The sequence below is a fragment of the Elephas maximus genome, chromosome 23 (assembly GCF_024166365.1).
Source record: "Elephas maximus indicus isolate mEleMax1 chromosome 23, mEleMax1 primary haplotype, whole genome shotgun sequence".
NCBI classification, from domain to species: Eukaryota; Metazoa; Chordata; class Mammalia; order Proboscidea; family Elephantidae; genus Elephas; species Elephas maximus.
Window position 1 is genome coordinate 13,360,599 of NC_064841.1, and position 25,043 is coordinate 13,385,641.

Genomic DNA, 25,043 nt, shown 5'->3' on the forward strand with positions numbered 1-25,043 from the left:
AAATAGGGGTAAATATTAAGGTAACCACAAAGAGGTATAACAACTCCATAACTCAAAATAAAAACCAAGAAAAACATAACAACTCAGCAAACATAAAGTCAAATACTATGAATATGATGAACACACAATTTACAAAGAAAAACCTCTCAGCACAAAAAAGTAAGTGGAAAAATGAAATTGTCAACAACACACATAAAAAGGCATCAAAATGACAGCACTAAACACATACTTATCTATAATTATGCTGAATGTAAATGGACTAAATGCACCAATAAAGAGACAGAGAGTCTCAGACTGGATAAAGAAACATGATCCATCTATATGCTACCTACAAGAGACACACCTTAGACTTAGAGATAGAAACAAACTAAAACTCAAAGGATGGAAAAAAATATATCAAGCAAACAATAAGCAAAAAAGAGCAGGAGTAGCAATATTAATTTCTGACAAAATAGACTTTAAAGTTAAATCCACCACAAAGGATAAAGAAGGACACTACATAATGATTAAAGGGACAATTAACCAGGAAGATATAACCATATTAAATATTTATGCACCCAATGACAGGGCTGCAGGATACATAAATACTTACCTTGACCCAGGACAATACGTTGCTGTGTCCAGCTGTCTTTCTGCAACTCTGTCAACCTATTCAAGGGAGTCCTTCAACACTTTGGTTGAGGTGCCTCTGCCTTTTAGGAAGGTACACCTCAGTATCAGGGTGAATCGGCTACCTTAGAAGACAGACAGAGACATGTCCTGCAGCAAGCTTTAACTGTTGGTTCACAGTCAATGAGTGAATGATTTCATTTTTAATTTTTCTCTTCCCAACCTGGGAAACCCTGGTGGCATAGTGGTTAAGAGCTATGGCTGCTAATCAAAACGCTGGCAGTTCAAATCCACCGGGGGCTCCTTGGAAACCCTACGGGGCATTTCTACTCTGTCCTGTAGGGTCGGTATGAGTCGGAATTGACTTGACAGCAACTGGTTTGACTTTTTTTGGTCTTCCCGACCTCACCTTCAGGCCTTCCTTCTCTGAAATAGAGAGTGAGGTTCTTCCAGTAAGGATGTTTGAGATCTCACCATCACAGAAAAGTCAGAGAAAATCTCTTTTCCCTCTCTTTCCCAAGTTTTTCTGCTTCTAGAGGCCCTAGTCTCCCTTTCCCAGATCTGTGATGTTGGAACTATACCGCTTGATGGAAAAGGGATCCCATGAGAGTGCCTCTACCATCACACTTCCTGACTCACTGATTTAGGGTACATTACAGAGCTCAACTTGACAGCAACTAACAGCAACAAAGAGGTTCACCAGGGTTTCCTTCACTAATAATCTCACCGCACTCTTTTTGTTGCCCTTGTTGATGGAAACTGTGAGTAATCCTTTGTTAATTTTTTAAAATCCAACCCCATCCGCACTTCAGTTAGAAGAAATTCCTTGAGATATATGGTAAGTGGTTTCACCATTATACCACATTTTTAGTACTGATACATAGTTTGTCTTTTTTTTTTTTTTTAATTTTAGGAGTTGGCCCTCCTTGACCACCATCTTCTAGGAAACAATTTTGTGAGTTTCTTTTACTGGACTCTCTCTTTGAGTTGCCATCCAAAGCTCTCAAACGTGAACATAATGTTGTTCGTGTTTTGATTAATACCAATCAAAATATCCTTTAAGACTGGGGGAAGGGAGTTCATCCAGCCACTTTCAAATGATCCTGAAACATAAAGGTTTAATTTTATTTGAATACATTAATATCATGTGGAAATGTAAATAAGAGTAAAGCATAACCCTCTTCACAACTTACACTCAGCTTACCACACTGGTATGGACTGGAACTTCTTGTATCCCTGAAGATTCTTTTTGGTTTTAGTTGGAAGATAGACTTTGTACATAAAACCACAAATTGTTGTAAGACAATTTAAAAATAATGTATGGATTAGGACTATACTATTAAAGAATAACTAAACCTATAGTTCGATTCCTGTCTCTAATCAGGTTAATATGTATTTGTAATCATAGAGTTTAAAGATTAAAAGGCTCAATCTATTCAATCTTCTACATTCTAGGGTATTTATATAATCCAGATTATGACTTTCCACAATATACGACCTAGGATACAATGGATGACAGCATTGGAGCCAACAAACTGTCCACCTGGATTGGAATCTTTGACTCAGGTCTGATGATGTGTTTCTTAACTTACCTGATCCATAGTAGTACGAATTTAGATCCTTCCAGGATATGACTTATGCTATAGGATATTTTTTGACTATAGGCTAAAAGATTTTAACTCTAACATTAATAGCTTAACATTTTATTTGAATGAAATTTTCATGTTGATTGAGGTAGCAAATGTATTTTTAAATATTCTAACATCATTATTTTACAAATATATTTCCTGGAAAGCTCATTTAAGCATAGATGTCCACTTTTTAAAATAATAAATTGGACTTTGAGAATATAACTTAAAATTAACTTCAGGAATTGATATTTCATCAAGTGTCTAAGTATTAAAAGTCTCATATACAAATGTGAAATATGGACACTAATATTAGGAAAATGTCTCTTGCTAACCACCAGATTGTATGAGACTGACTTACTATTCGTTTATGCTATCTGCTTTAATTTGCTGTGGTGTCGATTCTGAATAATTCAGTTTGGCCGTTCAGAAAAGAAAAGGAGCGTACTTATTTGCCATTTCTTATTTTGGCTAGTCATACTTGAAGGATGAAACTGTATTCATGTTGCTTCTTGAAAAGATTGGTTACATTTTCAGTGTTTGATTATATACTTGTCACAAGCTATAATGTAAATCTAACAAAACATTTTAAAGCTTGGGTAAAAGCTATGCTAAATTTTTTTTTTTTTTTTTAGTTTCTCACTCTTTCTTAGATTTACTTCAAATTCCAGAATAGATCACTCTCTCTGGGTTTCCAAAATATTTGTAATGAAACATTTTTTGAATTTTGCCAGTCACAACATTGAGTACATTAATAATACAGAAAGTAAATTATTTTTATGGACTATATGCATTTGCCTTTTTCTGTGCTAAAACACGAAAATTTAGTTTTAGACTAGTACAATGTGTAAGAAACGTGACAGAAAAAATTAAGATGTTGATAATGGATCAAGTCCTTTAAATATCTTGAATATAAATTTGAATTTGTCTGTATTGGTATGTGCTTTAAATTTATTTTGATTACTTCATACCACCTATCTTTATTTTCTACCTTAATAGGTAAATCAGTTACTAGTATGTCAAAACATTGAAGTTCTGGAAGGTATGTTCCAAACACACTAATACTTGAAGACGTAATTTGTTTTGCTGTTGTTAGGTTAACTGTTACAAATTAAAGTGTTCTAATGTTTGTGGGAAACTAAACCTTGGCAGCATATAGAGAATATATAGAAAGTCCTTAGATGATGAGAAGGTGAATACAACAGTAGTCTTCTCATGGGAAAGGAGACAGATATTAGCTCCTGGATCATTCCCAAAGATTCTGGTCCGTACCTTTAATTTTGATAAACAGTAGGTCTAATACCAGAAGGAATTTTCTTATCTCGAATTGATCAGATACTGGGTATTACAGAGAAGCAACGATTCCAGATTCTTTGGGAATTTTGCCAGTAAAAGCAGAACTCAGGTAGCGGGTTGGAACCCGGGTGGTTCAATTCTGCTCCCAAATCTGTAAAATGAAATTACCCTTTCATGGTGTGACTGTTTACCTACATCTCAAATTGTATTCTGTTTAATACCATTTCTTTTATGTAAAGGAAGCTGTGATGCATGTAAATGAAATGGGTGTTTAGTTAAAAAATAATAGTATCGTCATTGATGATCATTCATATATAGATTAGAGAAGCCGAGATTAAAAAAGGTGTTTATGGTTTTACTAAATTCATAGAGGTTTCCCAATTTGGGTATATTTTAAGAGAATTTTTCTTTGAGTTTTTCTTGCTGCATTACACTAATGTTTTATTTTAGAAAGATGAATTATTCCAGAAACACCACTGCATACCTACAATGAATAAGGCATACTAGGCTTTTTGAGAAAATCCAATGAGTCAGACTTAGGCTTGCCCTGAAGGGCTTGCCCTGAAATGTCAGGGGTGAATATATGTACTTAACTGAACACACAGTATGAAGGTATAAAACAACGAGAGTGGTAAATATTGGTTGTAGAAATTCAGAGGACAGATAGCCACAGTGACTTGTGATGTACAAAGTCACCAAAAATAAATAAATAAATAAAAATAAAAAACTGAAAAAAATCAAAGCATCCATAAACTGGGAATTGATTCTCCACACCAGTGGTCCCCAAAGTATGGACCCTGGAGCAGCAGGATCAGCATCATCTGGGAACATGTTAGAAATGAAACTTCTCAGGCTTCATTACAGACCCAGTGAACCAGAAAATCCAGGGGTGGCATTCAACCACCTGTGCTTGAACAAAGTCTCCAGGTGGTTGTGATGCAGGGTAAAATTGGAGAACTACTGCTCTACATGGCAATACTTTCATAGAATTTAACACTACACAGCTGTTAGTTATTAAAAGAATAAGACAGCTCTAGAGAATTGTCAAGAATCTATCCAAAGTATATTGCTACCTACAAAAAGCAATTACAGAGAGGAATATAGTGTGTTCTGCATGTGTATTTAATATGCATATGTACATATGTGTGTATGTATTTTACATACGCTCAAGTATCTCCGGGAAGATTCATATGAAATTGGAGAAAAAAGGGAAATAGGATAGGGCTGAAAGGATTGTTTTTAATTTTATAACTAACCATTTCTACATTTTGATAATTTTGCACTGTGCATACATAATTTTTATTAATAAAAAAATGAATGTTAAAAGGCAGTCAGAAAATGTAATTTTCATAGGTTTGGAGTCATGATACAGCTTCTAAACATAAAATAAAAATGTTATTAGGTGCAATGGAGTCAGTTCCAACTGATAGCCACCCTAGGTACAACAGAGTGAAACATTGCTCAGTCCTCCACCTTCCTCACAATCATTATTATGCTTGAGCCCATTGTTGCAGCCACCGTGTCAATCCATCTCATTGAGGGTCTTCCTCTTTTTCCCGGACCCTCCACTTTGCCAAGCATGATGTTCTTCTCCAGGGACCCATCCTTCCTGATATAAAAATGAGTACCTTTCAAACATGTTGGTATAATATGAAAACATAGTTATGTTCATATACTTGTTAAACCATTAAAATGTGAGGAAATTCTGTAATTTTGAAATTAACAAAATGTTTCATGTGTCACAATATTACAGTAACATGTACTCATTAAAGAACATTTGAAAAATTTAGAAAAGTGGGAGAAATAAATCATTCATGCTCGATTACCAGTACATTTCCTCTGAAGTCTTTTTTAAATTCTTATTTATGTGGATTTTTAAAAATCTGCTTTTAATCATTGTCCATGCAATTTATTACGTATTATATTATATTATATTATATTATATTATATTATATTATATTATATTATATTATATTATATTATATTATATTATATTATATTATATTATATTATATTATATTATATTATATTATATTATATTATATTATATTATATTATATTATATTATATTATATTATATTATATTATATTATATTATATTATATTATATTACATTACATTACATTACATTATATTTATTATATTATACTATACTATATTATATTATATATTAATTATATTATATTAATAATTATATTAATTATATTATATTATTTATTCATGTAACACTATTTTTGTTGATTTTTTCTAAATCTTAAAAAAAAAAGAAAAAAGAACAGCATTTTAAACAGTCCCATAACAACCCTCAAAAGGGATACTATGCCTGTTGTTATTGGATATTTTGTTCCTATTTTGTCTATTCTGAAGAGTACAGTAATTAATGTTTCAGGTATAAATATAGATTTTTTAAATTTTAGAATTATTTTGCATGATCACACAGAAATAAAATTATTAGGACAAAGGTAATAATGTTTCCATTTGCTTGCAAAATAGGTAAATTTGATTATTATCTTATGTAAATAACATATGAATGTGTTTTTTTTCCCTAATTTTGCATAGGTTAGATATTTTTTCTTGGTTTCTACTATCCAGAATGGAGACCTAATAAGAGTCAGAATTGACTCAACCGCAACTAACAACAAAGAGAACCTAGGAAGGAAAGGTTGAAGATGAATACAATTAAAATAACTTAAAACATAATAGGAACAAATTAACTTCCCTGAAATTCAAATATGATACAAAAAAAGCCATGAATAGGATTTTAGCACTAAAAAGAACCAGAGAATAGTTTTTCATGCTTCCATATATGGGCAAACAAGAATACGGTGAAGATAAGTGAGTTAAAGCCATGCAGTTTACTACCCAGCATAAGTTCCTATTTGAAGGTCATTTGATATACAATTTACAGGTCTTGTTATTACCTATCACTAATAATTCAACACATTGTTTCATTCTTTAGTCTTCACTTGTCTTGAAACTAATAATAAATATGAAGTCATGAACAATCAAGGACAGAGAATCTATTTTGCAGACGAGAAAAGTAATTGGTTTCTCAGACACCTTTGTGGACCTCTGAGGCCTTTCACCATGACAATTTATGATACTGTAGGCCGAGATGTAATCACTCTGCATAGACCTCTAAGATGTTGCTGCTGCTCACAAAAGGTCAGTAAATATCATTTATACTATGTGAATTAAAATGTATTTGAATTCCTTCAAAAAGCCTTAACACTGGTCAGTGGGTTTTTTAATTAAACATTGGGTTTGGCTACAAAGGACTGTCTGGAATGAAATATGCCAGAGAGAGAATTCAATTTTGGTACCACGTAGCTGCAGAGTGAGAATTATATAGAACGTTAAAATTTTTTTCAGATTACAAGATCCTCAGATTTTTTTCCTGCTCTAAAATATCTAAGCATCCATCCAAAGCTTCTTTCAGACCTTTGGTCCTTTGTGATCTAAACTGTGACAGTTTTCAATTTCTTAGTTTTATAGTTTCTGGAAGGCTTCTATACTGTAAGTCTGAAAAACCAACTTATCAGAGACAAGTTTTTATTCTCTATAATTGACATAAACTGGACAACATGGCCTTTGTCTCAGTTTTTTTTTTTTTTTACTACTATGAATAATATTATTATGAACGTTCATGTGCAGACCTCTATGTAGACGTATCTTTTCATTTATCTTGAGTACATACCTAGGAGCAGAATTGCTGGGTCATTAGGTAGGTAAGTATATGTTAACTTTATTAAAAAATTGTCAAACAGTTTTCCAAAGTAGTAGCACCATTTCACATTCCCACCAGTAATGTATGAGTTCTATTTGGTCTGTATCCTCACTCACACTTGGCACTATCAGTTTGTCATTGTTTTGGAGCCCTGGTGGTACAGTGGTTAAGAGCTTGGCTGCTAACCAAAAGGTTGGCAGTTTAAATCCACCAACTGCTCCTTGGAAACCCTACCAAAAAAAAAAAAAAAGCCCGTTGCCGTCGAGTCAATTCCAATTTATAGCAAACCTTATGGGGCAGTTCTATTCTGCCCTGCTGGGTTGCTGTGAGTTGTAATCGACTTGTCGACAATGGGCTTGATTTTGGGGGGTTTTGGTATCTCATGTCTCTCCATATATTTATTAGCTATTTAAATATTCTTTTTTAAAAATAAAATGTTCACATCTTTGCCCATCTTAAAAATCAGGTTGTCTTATTATTGTTGAGTTATAAGAATTCCTCATATACGCTGAATATAAATCCCTTGTCTTATACGTGTATTGGATATATTGTCTCCAGGTTTATGGCTTGCCTTTTCATTTTCTTTACAGTGTTCCTTGAAAAGCAGTTTTTCAATTTTGATGAAATCTAAATTATCATGTATTTTCTTTATGGTTCATCCTTTTTTTTTTTTTTTTTTTGTGGCCTAAGAGATACTTGCCAACTACAAAGTAGCAAAGAATCTCTCTTATGTTTTCTCTAGAAGTTCTATATTTAGGTCTGTGATCCATTTTGATTTAATTTTTTTTAATATGTGAGGAAATGTTTCAGCTTTATTTTTTTTTCCAATTTTATATGCAATTGTTCAAGCATCATATTTTGGTAAAGAGTATCCTTTACCATTGAATTATCTTGGCACCTTTTTGGAAACTAATTGCCAATTTATGTATGGATCCATGTCTGGATTCTGTTATCTTCCATTGTTCCACTGATGTATGTGTCAGTCCTCAGCCAATACTACAATTTCTTGACTACTCTGGCTTTAGAACCAAAACCCTTTGCCATCGAGTCGATTTTGACTCATAGTGATCTGTAGAAGAAGTCTTAATATCAGGCAGTATGAATTCCTGATGTCTTTCTTTTTAAAAATTGTTTTGGTTCTTCTAAGTTATTTTCATTTGCATACACATTTTAGAAAAAGATATTTTATATTACTTCAGAAATTCTGCTTAGATATTGATTGAAATGGCATTGAATCCACTGATTAATTTGAGAGCTGAGATCTCACTAAATTTTCTTTCAATGTCCATAGTATATTTTTCCTTGTATTTAGGTCTTTTTTAATAACTCCCAGTAATAGTCATCTCAGTCATACACATATTCTGATAGGGATAATTTTAAGTATTTCTCATTTTTAGGTACAATTATAAATTGTGTTTTTAATTTTCCCATTTTTGTTGCTAGTATACAGAAGTATATTGGCCTTTTACCTCTTGACTTTGCCATAATCACTTATGAATTCTAGTAGCTTCTTTGCAGGTCCCTTAAGATCTTCTACAATTACATAATATGTAAATGAAGAGAGTTTTACTTCTCCTTTTGTCCTCTACCTGCTTTTTATTTGTGTGTATGTCTGCATGTATGCATTGAATCTTTGTGCTGGTTGTTGTTCTTGTAAGTTGCCGTGGAATTGGCTCTGACTCATGATATGGCCTCATGTATAACAGAACTAAACGTTGCCTGGTCCTGTACCATCTTCATGATCATTGGTATGTTTGTGCCCATTTGTCTTAGACTGGGTTCTCTAGAGAAGCAAAACCAGTTAAGCGTATACATACATATAAAGAGAGATGTATATCAAGGAAATGGCTCACATGGTTTTTAGAGGCTTTAAGTCCCAAGTCTGTGAAGCACAAAGAGAATGCTCCTGATTCACGTAGCCACAAGGGCTGGCGAACCCAAGATCAGCAGGCTGGAGAGCAGTGCTGCCACAGACTGTGAAGATCGACGATCAGCAGGCAAGACGCCACCAAGCTGCAAGCTCAAGTCCCAAGAACCAGAGGCCGATGACCAGGAGCCAGCTGTAAGGTCCAGAAGAAGTAAAAGCCCCAACAAGGCAAGCAGGAAGGAAGTAGGTGGAGGAGGGCAGGGAAATGAAGGCTGAGGGGGTGATGAGCCACTGCAGGCCCTGCTTTGCCGGTACCACTCAGCAGATTACATCATGGGGGTAATCACGTATCAGATTTCAACAGGGAAGTGATCATAACATTATACAACTGCCAAAACACTGAGAATCATGACCCAGCCAAGTAGACACACAATCTTAACCATCACACCATTGTTGCAGCTATAGTGTCACTCCATCTCATTGAGGGTTTCCTCCTTTTCATTGGCCCTCTAATTTACCAACACGGTGTCCTTTTCTACCCACTAAAACCCACTGTCGTCAAGTCGATTCCGACTCATAGCGACCCTATAGGACAGAGTAGAACTGAGCCATAGAGTTTCCCAGGAGCACTTGGTGGATTCGAACTGCTCACCTCTTGGTTAGCAGCCATAGCACTTAACCACTACACCACCAAGACTTCCGCTTTTCTAGTGATTAGTTTTTCCTGTTAGGAACTTTTTAATACAGCAATGAAGAGAACTGAAAGAAAAGTTAGCTTTGCCTTTTTTTCCCCTGATTTTGGGGAACAGGTTTCACTCTTTATCATCAAGTACAATGTTATCTGTAGGTTTTTGAAGATATCTTTTAGCGGGTCAAGGAAGACCCTGTCTATTCCCAATTTTCTGAGTTTAATATAAAGAAATAAACTTGATAGGAGAGTAACTATGAAGATACAAAGAAAACATTAAAGAATATCTCAGGGCTGAGGGAGAGTACCCAGGAAAGGGCAGGAATCAGGTTTAGATCTTCTTGGAGAAGTGTGGTTTTAGCCCACTGGATGATCTAGGGTTGCCTAAATTAGAGCTAGTCCACACACCTCCAGAGCTGGTTGGTGGACAGGCACGCAGATGGAGTTGGGACCACTATGAATGTGAGGTCCTGCAAGAGGACCACAGAAAACAAACCTCTGGGGCATGGGTAAGCCATGGCTGGTAAGTCAGCATACAGAGGGGAAAGGCCATAACTCTGGGTCTGAATCCTAGAACATGCTGTGTCTATGCACAGAGGGCGATGGGAAACAACCTCCCGGACACAGATGAGCCACAGCTGGTAGGTGGGGCATGCAGAGAGAATTGGGACAGTACTGTAGGTGTAGGCCTGGAGCATGCAGTGACCGAATCAAGAGAGCCATGGGAGGGAGTTACCGACCAAGGACAGAAATGCAAGGTTGAGAAAGGTACTGCATGGTTTGAGTACCCCACTGGGCCCAAGCACCTCAGACATCTGCACTGCTAACCAACCTACCTCAAGAGCAAGAGAAAGCAAAAACATGGCAGTCAGAACTAGGAAAAAAAAAAACTCTTTCTCCTGCAATGTCCCTCCAGTGCCCTCTACTTATCATGCTCATGATATAGGATAAATGCTTAAAGACTCCAGTCCATTGTTGCAGAGCCAGCACTAATGGGTGAATTTGGAGCTGAGAGGTGATAAACTGATAACTGGCCGAATTATTTAAAAGTAAATTTTGCAAGATTTTCAAGATACCTATTATTAACTTCTTGTTCAACTCTATTTTCACTAGAGGGCATTCTTTGCTTTATTTTATCCTTTTAAAGCTATTCAGAATTGTTTATTGGGCCAGCATATGGTCCACTTCATTGAGTGTTTCATGTTGTTGTTGTTGGGTCTCAGGAAATAGATTCTAACTCATAGCGAATTCATAGGACAGAGTATAACTGCCCCGTAGAGATTTCCAGGCTATAATCTTTACGGAAGCAGATTGCCAGGTTTTTCCCCCACAGAGAGGCTGGTAGGTTCGAAACACTAACCCTTTGGTTTGCAGATGAGCATTTAACCATTGTGCCACTAGTTCCACAGCAACTTGAAAGTATGCACTGCGGTCGTTGGATGAGGCGTTCTATAACGTCAGTGAGATGGCGATTGTTGTTTGAGATGGAGCAAATTTCCTGTATCCTTACTGATTTTCTGCCATCATTCTATGGTGTTGCATATCTATTCTTGTATAAGAAATCACCCCAAAATTAAAAGCTTAACACAGTAAACATTTACTATCCCACAGTTTCTGTAAGTCAGAAATAAGTGAATGGCCTACTTAAGTTGTTCTGGCTCAAGGTCTCTCATGAGATTGCTATCAAGACATCAGCTGGGGCTGCAATAATCTAAGGTTTGACTGGGAATGAAAGATACGCTTCCAAGATGGCTCACTCACATGGCTGTTGGCAGAAAGCCTCAATTCATTGATTACTACTGCCAGGAAGCCTCAGTTCATTTGCATGACTTGATTTTGAGAAGTTTATTACCCTGTGGCTAGGTGTGATTTTCTTTATATTTATCCTGTTTGGGATTTGAGGAACTTTTTGAATCTTAAATGCAATTCTTTCACCAAGTTTGGGAATTTTTAGCTATTATTCCTTCAAATATATCTTCCGTCCCATTCTGTTTTTTCCTTCTATGACTCCAGTTACAATTATGTTAGAGTAGTAGTCTATTAGCCTATTAGCTAGTAGTCTAACTATTGTCCAACAATTCTCTGAGACACTACTTATTTTTTAAATTTTTTTCTCTTGATTCATTTGCATAATATCTATCAATCTGTCTTCAAGTTCACTGACTCGTGTTATTAGCCCATCTATTATCTATTTTTCATTCCAGATATTGTATTTTTCTGTTCCAAAATTTTTTTCACTGGTTCTTTTTTATATTTGCTGTTTCTCTACTGTGACTTCCAATTTTTTTTCTTTATACTTAACACATTTGACTGTAAATCATTTAACACAGTTATACCAGCTCCTTTAATTTTTGTCTGCCAATTCTGTCATCTAGGTCTTCAATGATTGCCTTTTCTCTTGAGTATGAGTCACATTTTACTCTTTCTTTGTATGTAGTAAGTTTAGATTGTATCGTGGACATTGTGAATGATACATCGTACAGACTGTGGATTCTTTTGTTTTCTGCCAAAGAACGTTGAATTTTTTGGTTTATTTCTTCAGGCAGTTAACTTGGATGAATTCAAAACCAAAATTCCATCTCCTAACAGGGACAATAGCCGACATCTCTGTTCAGAAATTTTAGCCTTCGCTGGGCAACTTGGAATCTGCCCCCCAAATGCATAGTTCAGAGGTCAGCCAGAAATTCGGGCAGAATCCATATGCAAATTTTGTGGCTGCCTTTTGGTGGCTCTCTCCTTTCTAGGATTCCCCCTTCACCTTCCACTAGCACTGTTGTCCTAATCCCTGTTCTCCCATTTCTCAACCAATAAGACTGCCATTTTCTATCCAAGTTTTCAGCTCCCCATGCAGCACTGACTGGAGCTTACTCTCACGTGAGAAGCCATAAAAAGCTGGGAACTCCACCAGTGCCATTACCTTTTTCCAAGTGAAGACTCACTCCAGTTTCTGTCTTCAGAATCATTTCTGAAGGTGGAACTCTGCCCTTCCACATTATTTTTATAATTACATTTTACCTACATTGTTAGTACATATAATCACTTCATACTATTCATCACATTTTTCCCCATCATTTGGTCTCCACAATTTTGAATTGCTGTGCTTTTCTACATTTCAGTACATATAATCACTAAATACTATTCTTTCCATCATTTAGTATTAGCACGATAGGTAAATATTTTCTTTCTTCATTTAGTATTAGCACTATATCATTTTCAGTGCCAAAGATCACTCAGTCATCTTGGTTTTCCATGTCTTTTCCCCAGTTAGGCTGCCCATAAGGAATTTGCAGTAACAATATTCCCTGCACTCTTGCAGACTCATTACAGTTTGCTCAGACATGTATCTGTCAAAAGCCAGCTGTGATGATATAAATTCCTTGGATCACACTTTCTTTCCTTGAACATTTAATGTTAACCCATTGTACTCTGGCATAAAGTGGAGCTATTTCTGACAGAAGATCTATGGCCAATATGATTTTCTCTGTATAATTACTGTGACTGTATGTACAAGATTGCCCCGAAGAATCCTAGTTTAAGTCTGCTGACAAAATATATTAATAATGTCCTCCTTCTCTTTCTAACTTGTCCCATGCTTTCTAACAAGACTTTTTTTGCTAAATTCCCAAAGGATTTTTTTTTCTTTTTCTTTAAATTACAGTATTTTCTGGAACATCTTCCATCGTTGATCATTTTAGGTTGATTTTCTTCAGATATTCCCTTTCAATTGATAAAATCATCTTTTTTCTTTTATTTAAAGAAGTTTTATTATTTTAGCTTTTAGTATTTGTTCTATTTTGTTACCTTGGTTTACTTCTTTGGACACTGATTAGACACATGTTGGACCTTATTCTACTATATTCTTTTCTACTGTGATCTTTTCTATGGCTTCTCTTTTTGTGTTCCTTCTAGTAAAATTTTGATTTCTGAACTGACTTTTTTTTTATGCTTTCTTTCAGTTTGCCATTTCTCTTTTCATTTAGTCACCTCATTTCTGAGTTTTTCTAATTCTGTTTTCTACTGCTTATACGTAGCTTATACACTTTTTAAAAGCTATTTTTTAACGTTAAAGTAGAGCTTCTTTTATTGGCAGGTTCTGGAACCTTCGCTGTCTATAGGAAAAGTATTTTAGCCCTGGTGGTGTAGTGGTTAAATGCTATGGCTGCTAACCAAAAAGTCAGCAGTTGGAATCTGCCAGGTGCGCCTTGGGAACTCTATAGGGCAGTTCTATTCTACCCTATAGGGTCGCTATGAGTTGGAATCGACTTGACGGTAATGGGTTTTTTTCTTTTTATTATCTTGCTGCTAGAGATTCAGCATCAATTCTTTCATATTGCTCCTATTTGCTTTCCACTGATTTTCTTGCGTATTTAGGAATTTCCCACAAGAGGGTGTAGCTATAGGCATCTTTATCCTGTTCTACTGTGAAATGTTAGCCATACAGCCTCTTAGGTATTGTTTGAGATTTACTTTCTCTGTTCACCTCCAAAAGCATATCTCGTTGTTGTCACTTGTTTCTATATCTGCTTGTATTTCAGACTTTTTGCTGTGTTTTTAAAACCTAATTTTGATTTAAAAAATTTTGCTAGTGGTTTTATTTTGCTATCCTACTTGCTCTACTTTTTTTTGTTTATGGTTTTGGGAAGAATCACACACTATATCACTACTACCACAATCTTCATTTATTTATTGAATGGATAATATTTACAAATGATGACATGAATAAATAAATTAACAGAAGTATATTCAGGAAAAAAACAATGTCTCTCAAGCTTTTATTTACCAGATCGCCTACGTCCTTCTTCAAATGCAACTACTGCATTTTTATGTTCTTTCACAGTTATTTTACAAACACTTGTTTGATACACTTATATATGCCATATGTGTGTGTTTAACACAATTGGCAGCATACTCTTCTAGTCTACAGTTTGCTTTTAACACATAACAATATAATAGAAGATTATTAATATCAGTATGCATAGAGCTTCTTCATTCTTTTAAATGACTGAACCCATTGTATGGATGTGCCATAATTTAATCAACCAGGCTCTATTAAGTCTGCTGAACTGGGTTTTAAGTAACAATGGGAAGTGTTATGGATTGATTTTTGTGTCCCCACCCCCACCCCATCATATATTGAATATGTTGAATTTCTGGCCTCTGTGCCTGTGGATGTGATCCTGATTGGAAATAGTGTTTTTCTTTTGTTGTGTTAATAAGGTCATACCGGTGTAGGATGGATCCTAAACCTAATCACTTCTGAGTTGTAAAAAGACCAGAATAGACACAGAGACGTACACACAAAGGAAGACAGATGCTGTGTGAGCACCATCTACAAGCCAAGAACACCCAGGAACCAAGGAACCAGGCCTACCAAGGAAGGAATTGACATGGCTGCAAGACCCTGATTTGGACTTTTAGCTTTCAGACTTTGAGAAAATAAGTTTCTGTTCTTCAAAACTACCACTTGTGCTATTATTTATGTTACAGCAGCACTAAGTAAGACAGGAAGATAAAAACATTTTAAGGAATTCATATTTGCTTTGGCATAGAGGTATGAAAGTGCTTGTCGTGTTGAGTAATAAGCAAATTTTGGCATGAACAAGTTTAAAGTATATCTCATGAGCATGGCAATTTACAAAGTGATCCTCATAAAAGCCTAAAGAAAGAGATTATTATTATATCACTTTTGTAATTGGAAAGTGAAGTTCAGAGAGTTTGGTGACTTTCCACATCCTATGCAATTAATAAACAACACATTCAGGTCAATTCAAGGGTTTTGACACCTAAATCATGTATCTTTTCACTTCCATGTTCATTAGCAAATGTAAGACATGCCTCAAACACAGAGCACTCTGTTCAAATATACCAAATGCTAAGTTAAAGGGTAGCGTGTAACTACAGATAATGTTACTTACAAATCTAACATATCTCATTTGATCAATATTATATTTTTCAATCTTTTGTAGCTAAAAGTTGAGGCTCCTCCTGGTACAACAATTGGATATGTTTATCAATACTGGCACCCATTTTTGCCTAAGTTTAAAATAAAAAATGAGAATAAAGAGGATATTATGAAAATCAGAGGGCCATCTTTGCGATGTAGATGTTTCAGGAATATAGATTTTAATGTGAGTATTTGATAATATGTTTTAATTATCATGTTCTGATTAATTAATTTTTATACCTATAATTAATAATTGTGATTAAAGTAAAATAAAATTTTATTAAACATATTTTCATGATACTATAAATATTTGCCTATATTTCCCAAATAAGTTGAATTTCTAGGTTCAGAGTGTCCTTGTTTAATTAAGCCTTACAAAGTTTATGCAGGTTTTAAAGCATCTTTTAAATGATCTTTTAACTATGTAATTATCAAACAAGTTTGGTATTTAATATTTCAAAGAATATTGAAAGGAAAAATTAAATTATATCACAGTGGACAATGAAATAATCTGAGACTAATTATAGATAATGTATTATGTTAATGCTAATTAATATACCTTTTAGTTGTTATGGAAACCCTGGTAGTACAGCGGTTAAGAGTTCTGCTGCTAACCAAAAGATGGGCAATTCGAATCCACCAGGTGCTCCTTGGAAACCCTATGGGACAGTTCTACTCTGTCCTATAGGGTGCTATGAGTCAGAATTGACTTGACAGCAACAGGTTTTACTTGTCATAAACTTATGAAACTGGGGTATAATACAATTTTTTAAAAATGTTAGTGCTTACTAATTTACTGGTTGGACCATGGTGAACATTCAAATAATAATTGAGGAAGTTAATTACTAAATATACTAAATATTGTTAATAAAACTAACAACCAACACATTTATTTAAATCTGAAGATTCCAAAGGAACAGAGAATATTTTGTCAGTTTGATTAGATATTATAATATGAAGAAACCAGTACTTCACAATCATTCATCAAGAACATTTTTTTAAAAAAAAATCTGAAATGTATAATCAGAAATTTGGCTACAGCCTATTACTTGATTTTTCTCTTTCTCCAGAATTATGCCAGTTCAGTTTAGTGACACTGATTATGACTAGCAGCTGCATATGCTGATTAATAAAACATAGTTAAGTAAATTAATTATAATTTAATAATATATATAATTTGTACAGGAATTAAATAAGCACACAAAACCCTATTGTTCTTTATTCTAATTTGGAACCCAGTGGAACAGTGTGGTCTTTGCATAAAACTCTGGAGGCCAGTGCCACCTTGGCTCATTTTTAACCTCAGAAAAATCAAATACTTTTTGTGCATTGTTTTGACTCTCACAGTATGATATAATAAACCCTACTTTATTCTAGTGTCTTCAGAACTTTCTCTAAGGGGTATAAAATACTTCCTATTTCTTCTAAGTTTGAAGCAAAGACATTTTAAAGCTTAAGAGTAAGGAGTAAGAAGGGGAGGTCACAAGTTTGTAAGAAAGTCATCTTGTCCATGAATATGGGCAATCCTTTTAATACTTTTGTCTATGAAGGAGAGGAGAGAGATAAAGTAGTAGCTAAATACAGGACCAGGACTAGAAGGAGGCAAATGAGAAACAAGCTTCAGTTATAAAATTTAAGGGAGCACCAAAAAATTCAGTAATTAAGATAAATAATATTTTAATATAATTTTTTAATAAAAAAAATTCATGATGAGCAAATACCAAAAATTTAAATAAAAAAAGAATCCGACGTTACACTTGCAAGACTTGCTTTACTGCCTTACCATAATCCCATCCCTGGCTGAATAGGGAGGGGCACAATACGGAATGGGAAGTATTTTTATGGAAGGTGTGACCTTAGCATGTTTTGTTTTTAAAGGAAAGGCATTAGGTGAGAGGGAAATTTTGGAGACGCAGTGGAGTTTGAATATTTGATGAAAGCATTCCCTTACTTAGTATAGTGCCTAAGGCACATGCAAAGAATTAGTCTCAAAAGGGAATAGAGATGACTTGCTTATTATAACAGGAAGGAAGTAGGAAGTGTTAGTGTAGATGCAGTAAGTTTACAGGTTTGGTGTCTGGGAGTCTAGTAGTTTCTGAGCCAGTGGATTGTATTTTCTTTGCAATGTAAAAAATAATGTGTTTTGCTGAGAATGAGGGGGAATCATGTTTTCAGAGTTCTGAAAAGAGTGGAGAAGTTTTGACATAACGAAGATGAGAATGGGAGATAGTGACAAGCGGACATACACAAAAGAGTTGCCTGCACCTTTGAGGGCCCAGTTGAAGATTATAACTTTATAATGGTACCAATATTCTACCATCTTTGGTTTTCTCAGAGAAACTAATTAGCTAGGGAGTGAATATGGAAAAGGCAAGTAGTGGGATTTATCCCAGGCAAGAGTTTCATCAGGTGGTTGAGACAAAGGAACCATGGTGCAAGGGAAATGGGGATAGTGACAAATCCCTTTACCTCAAACTCAGCATGAAATCCACCATCAATCCATCATCTATTGTCCTTCTCAAATATCCCTCAAGTCTCTCCAACTTCTTTTTATTTCCGCTTCGTCTTCCCAGTCCAACCCTCCATTATTTCTAGTTGCGATAGTTCCACATCGTTTTTCCAACTTCGATTTTTGCTTTCTTCTATCCTTGCATTGCAGCCAGAGTGATCATCATAGAACCTCCAATCCAATGGCCATTTCTTTGCTTAAAACTTTCCCATATTTCTCCTCTCCCAAATTCCTTAATTCTACCTACAAAGGCATATATGACCTAGCCCTGCATATGTCTCTTGCCTCTCTCATTTTCTGCTACTGCCCCCCTCACTTCCTTTGCTCCAGCTGTGCTATGCTCCCAACCTTTTCTCATGCTGCTGGCTCTCTATGGGATGCCCTCCTTCCCTATTTCTTCCTTCATTAATGCCTACTGATCCTTCAAGTCTCAGCTTAAATGCTGCATTCCCTATGAGGTCTTCTCTAAAATCATCCCACCAATTTATTTAGTCTATTATTCATCATAATATTGTATACCATCATATTATCCTGTCTTTTCCCTTATTACAAGGCAAGTAGGATTTATCCCAAGTTTATTATTTTATATTTACATGAGTATCTGTTATGATGAATGAATGAATATTACTTTTTATGAGAAGCAATGGTCTAGGGAGTCTAGATGAGTAAGGATAAAAAGAGGATGAAGAAAGATAGAGGGGTCCAGAAAATTAAGATCTCCTGTTAAATGGTGAGATGGTAGCTGACTGTGTAAAAAAGCTGAAAAGCTAGTGGTTTACATTTTGTAATTAGGTTCATTCTCAGATCAAAGGTAAGACATAGACGGATTGATAGATAAAATTATTTGTAATCTTGATCACTTTTATACAATCAATTGATAAAAATCTACTTTAAGATAGAAATTGTCTGTAAATGTTTTTCCAGGCTATTCTATGTCCATATTACTTTTCTTTTTCTTTTAGGGTACAATCAGAGTATGATTATAACTCATAAGTGTTATGTTAAATTACTAAATTTGGTGTAGAAATAGTCTTCCTTTTATTTCAGAGATTTTTCTCCTAAGATTACTTTTTTTTTTTTTTTTAATCCTTTTAGTTATTGTCTCTGGATGAAGAAATGGTTATTGGAAAGATTTCAAAACAATGGGCTGGATTTATAAGAGAAATGTTTACAGGTACTAGTAGATTTAGAATTCAGCTTCTATTTGATCTGGATGTTAAAACGAAAGCAGTGCTGCTTGGAGCGTGTTTCCTTATTGTAAGTCTACTTTTACTCTACTTAGATGAAATATTAATTTTCTGAAACTACCATTGTGCTTTTCCTAATATTTCCCTTAAGATGTCTAAATCGATTGCAAATTATGCTTTTTTGTTCTGGTCCTCAGCCCTTAAGTCACATCACGGATTCAGTCGTATTCACACTGCAAAGGAAGCAAAAACTAGTGTGTTCTGGAAACATGATCAATGAATTCAATATCCTTTGCCTTGATAAAAATTCAGACTAAGTCACAGAAAATAGGAATAGAATAGCTCATTCAATGTAACTTCCTGTCATTTCCCAAATTTGAAAATCTTATTAATAAGCACATTTTTGTACATTTCATCCTTTCATTTAAAAAGTATTGCATGGTTAATTTAAAAAACTATAAATATATTTAAAAAACGGGGAGAAAAAAAGGAAAATTCCACTCTTCATTTTAATTGAATCTTAGGGACAAAAATGAACAAAAGCAACTACTTTCTGTCTCCAGATATTAAGAAAGGACATAAAATGTTCATAATATCAAGGCTGAACAAGAGTGTAATTACCAAATACAAACATTTAAAGAAATTTCTGAAACTTGTAAACATGCAGAAGCAGATCTGTTCCTCATGGGAAGAAATGATAACAAGTCAAAATACGTTCAGAGGAAGGTTCTGTGGTTGAAGGGAACGCCAAGGGTACAGTCAAGATACCTTGAAGAATTAACTCAGTGATTAATTAGGTAGCTACGACTCAACGGCAGTGGTTTAGTGGGTCACCTAAAGTAGCTACTCTGGTTCATTCCTGTACTCCCATTTATTGATTACAAGGAAAGAGGAGTAGTAGTATTTGCCCAAAGGCTAAAACAATGAATGAGTTAGCAGAGACTGCTAATGTTCGGGAACTCTCTTTCCTCTTCAGCCTGGGTAGACAGCTTGACTGTTTCTCACAAACAGCCAATGACTGAGTTCACTGACATGGGAATGGGAACGATATGCACCTCTTTCAGTCCCAACTTATAAAAACTTCCCATTCAAAATCCTTAATTTTATTCCCCCTACACATGGTTGGTTATTGATGCCCAGGTGTACCTTGAAAACTACATATTAAAGATGGCAGAGCCTCCATCGTCCTGGATCCCTGATCAGCTGTGCTGAGCAGACTTCTCTAATACCAATATAGAATCACAGACTATTTACATAAGCAAGACATAAAATTCTATTGTATTAGAGCCCTTTTACATTCTAATCTATTTATTCCACCAGTTAGCTGTGCTAACATGGTTGCCAAGATTAGAGAAAACAAAAAATTGAATCTGTTGCTGTTAAGTTGATTCTAACTCATGGCAACACTACAGGACAGAGTAGAACTGCCGCATAGGGTTTTCAAGGAGCAGGTGGTAGATTCAAACTGCCAGTCTTTAGGTTAGCAACCAAACTCTGAACCACTGCACCACCAGGGCTCCAAAACTACAGAACTGGGGTATTAGTCAAGAAATGATGACAAAAACCTAAAGATAGAAGGCTAGGTAGGTACCAGCACAGAATCCCACCAGTATACCTCACCCATTACACAGAGTTAATAGTAAACTATAATTAATATAAATACAGGAATAAAGAGTCCCAGAAGTAAATGTAAACAGATAACTGTTGAGGAAAGACAACACCATTGAAGAAATGGATCAAATGCAAGAAATAAAAACTAACACTTAGGGAAGCAGAGAAAATTGAGCAAAGAGAAGATACATCAGAATATTATAGTTAAACTACTAGCAAGTTTCAAAATATATTTCATTCTGTAAAAAAGAAACAAAGAGAGGGGGCCAAGATGGCTGACTAGGTAGACCCTACCTCGGATCCCTCTTGCAACAAAGACTCGGAAAAACAAGTGAATCGATCACATACGTGACAATCTACGAACCCTGACCAACAAGCAGATTTAAAGAGTTGACCTGAGTGACAGAGACTGAGAACGAACTACGGGGAAGCAGCGACTGTTTTCGGAGCCTGGAGCCAGTGTCCCAGTCAGGTAACCTTGGCACCGGGCTTCGGACTGGGCGCAGGGGAGCTAAGCACCACATCCTGAGACGGTGCAAAATGGGGCGCAGCCCCAGCCCCCTGAACTGACCTGGGGGGGGCCCAGCTGGTCAGCGCGGGTGGCACGGTGACGCGGCTGGCGGGAGGAGAAGTCACCGGGAGGCAGCGACTGTTTTTGGAGCCGGGAGTGCAGCGTCCCAGCAGGGGAAACTTAGCACGGAGCTTTGGACTGACAGCGGAGGAACTGACCGCAGCTTCTGAGACAACGCAAGCACGGGACGCGGGCCTGACCCTCGGGGTCAATCTCTAACCAGCCAGCGCACACAGGCAACACGCCCCTTGGGAATCTCAGATAAAACAGTCATCCCAAGCAAGATAAGTAACTTTGTCTATATTCCGGGGTGCTAACCTCTCCTGTTTTTCTGAACCCCCCCTCCCCTTCCCAGGTGGCTTCATTAACATTGGAATTTCCTGAGCCAGAGGGAGAACTGCTCCACGGTTTTTCTTTCCTTTTTTTTTCTTGATCTTTTCCTAACCCATTCTTCTGGCCTGAGAGAAGCAACCACAAAAAACCCAGGGACCAAAAATCCTTCCCTAATTGGACTAAAAACACAGAACCAGCTCCAGCCAAGCATATGTGATCCACAGTCTTGGGCTTTCATCCCTACAGGGAACAAGGTGGCTATTATAATGCAAAGGCATTTCTGATAGGGTTCTGACTGCTTTTTTAGCGGATTTACTGGAAAGACAAGTTTCCCAGGTCTGATATCTCTGCGTATTCAACAGAGCCCTCACTGACCCACAACAGGGAACTGAGGGCTGAAGCTCCCCCCAGACCACCTAGCCTCCTGCCTTAGGGGTCTAAGGAGGGTGACACCTACCAGTCTGTAGAGGTACTTGCATTGGGGGCCTAAGGTATAGCTGCAGAGCCCACCCACCAAGGTGCTTTTGGAATAGAGACACACCTACCTCACTGACACTTGGGGGAAGCCTGTCAGCATCCTGCCCGCCCTGGAGGGTGAACCCCAGCTGCTACTAGAATCTGGTGCACACAACTATCACCACTACTTCTCAAGGTGGATAGGTGACAGGGTGCATCACACACTTGATGACCCAAAATCAGATTCTACTCAAGAATAGTGAATGGACTCAGGCATATATATATGGTAACAGCCCAAACCAGCTGGTAATAGGTCAGAAGTAAGTCAAGGGCTACAACAATCAAGACAGCACAATCTAGTAGCCCATCCACGTATACTGAAAGAAAACAAAACAAGATAAGACTCAGTGAGCAAATATAGAATAAATCACTACAATATCTTAGAGATGGCTCGGAGACAGCAGTCGATATCAAACCACATAAAGAAGCAGACCATGACTGCTTCTACAACACCGCAAACAAAAGAATCAAAATCTTTCCCAAATGAAGATACAATCCTGGAATTATCAGATACAGAATATAAAAAAGTAATTTACAGAATGCTTCAAGACATCAGGGATGACCTCAGAAATGAAATAAGGCAATCTGTAGAAAAAGCCAAGGAACACACTAATAAAACAGTTGAAGAACTCAAAAAGATTATTCAAGAACATAGTGGAAAAATTAATAAGCTGCAAGAATCCATAGAGAGACAGCATTCAGAAATCCAAAAGATTAACAATAAAATTACAGAATTAGACAACGCAATAGGAAGTCAGAGGAGCAGACTTGAGCAATTAGAATGCAGAGTGGGAAATCTGGAGGACCAGGGAATTAACACCAACATAGCTGAAAAAAAAATCAAATAAAAGAATTGAAAAAAAAATCAAATAAAAGAATTAAAAAAAAATGAAGAAACCCTAAGAATCATGTGGGACTCTATCAAGAAGGATAACTTGTGTGTGATTGGAGTCCCAGAACAGGGAGAGATAACAGAAAACACAGAGAGAATAGTTGAAGAACTGCTGACAGAAAACTTCCCTGACATCATAAAAGATGAAAGGATATCTATCCAAGATGCTCATTGAACCCCATTTAAGACTGATCCAAAAAGAAAAACACCAAGACACATTATCATCAAACTTGCCAAAACCAAAAATAAAGAGAAAATTTTAAAAGCAGCCAGGGATAAAAGAAAGGTCTCCTACAAGGGAGAATCGATAAGAGTAAGTTCAGACTACTCAGCAGAAACCATGCAGTCAAGAAGGCAATGGGATGACATATACAGAGCACTGAAGGAGAAAAACTGCCAGCCAAGGATCATATATCCAGCAAAACTCTCTCTGAAATATGAAGGCGAAATTAAGATATTTACAGATAAACACAAGCTTAGAGAATTTGCAAAAACCAAACCAAAGCTAAAGAAATAGTAAAGGAAATTGTGTGGTCAGAAAATCAATATCAGATACCAGCACAACATAAGGTCACAGAACAGAACATCCTGATACCAACTCAAATAGGGAAATCACAAAAACATATTAAGAGTAATTTTAAAAAGAAAAAAAATGCTCAAAACAGGGAATCATTGAAATCAATATGTAAAAGATCACAATAATCAAAAAGAGGGACTAAATACAGAAGGCATAGAACTGCCATCAGGAGAGGGAAACAAGGCGATATAGGACGATACAAGTTCGGTTTTTACTTAGAAAAATAGGGGTAAATATTAAGGTAACCACAAAGAGGTAAAACAATTCCATAACTCAAAATAAAAACCAAGAAAAACGTAACAACTCAGCAAACATAAAGTCAAATACTATGAAAATGAGGAACACACAATTTACAAAGAAAAAGTCTCAGCACAAAAAAGTGGAAAAATGAAATTGTCAACAACACACATAAAAAGGCATCAAAATGACAACACTAAACACATAAATAAAAAAAAATTAAAAAAAAAAACACATACATATCTATAATTACACTGAATGTAAATGGACTAAATGCACCAATAAAGAGACAGAGAGTCACAGACTGGATAAAGAAACACGATCCGTCTATATGCTGCCTACAAGAGACACACCTTAGACTTAGAGATAGAAACAAACTAAAACTCAAAGGATGGAAAAAAATATATCAAGCAAACAATAAGCAAAAAAGAAGAGGAGTAGCAATATTAATTTTGGACAAAATAGACTTTAAAGTTAAATCCACCACAAAGGATAAAGAAGGACACTACATAATGATAAAAGGAACAATTGACCAGGAAGATATAACCATATTAAATATTTATGTATACAATGACAGGGCTGCAAGATACATAAATCAAATTTTAACAGAACTGAAAAGTGAGACAGACACCTCCACAATTATAGTAGGAGACTTCAACACACCACTTTCGGAGAAGGACAGGACATCCACTAAGAAGCTCAATAGAGACACGGAAGACCTAACTACAACAATCAACCAACTTGACCTCATTGACTTATACAGAACTCTCCACCCAACTGCTCCAAGTGTACTTTTTTTTCTAGCGCACATGGAACATTCTCTAGAATAGACCACATATTAGGGCATAAAA

General features: G+C 35.9%; 1 long non-coding RNA gene across 1 annotated transcript in view; it reads right to left on the bottom strand.

Annotated features, from left to right (window-relative positions):
* The window catches only part of LOC126066563 (uncharacterized), a 74,794-nt gene that overhangs the window by 22,145 nt on the left and 27,606 nt on the right, over positions 1 to 25,043 (bottom strand). The window lies entirely within an intron of this gene.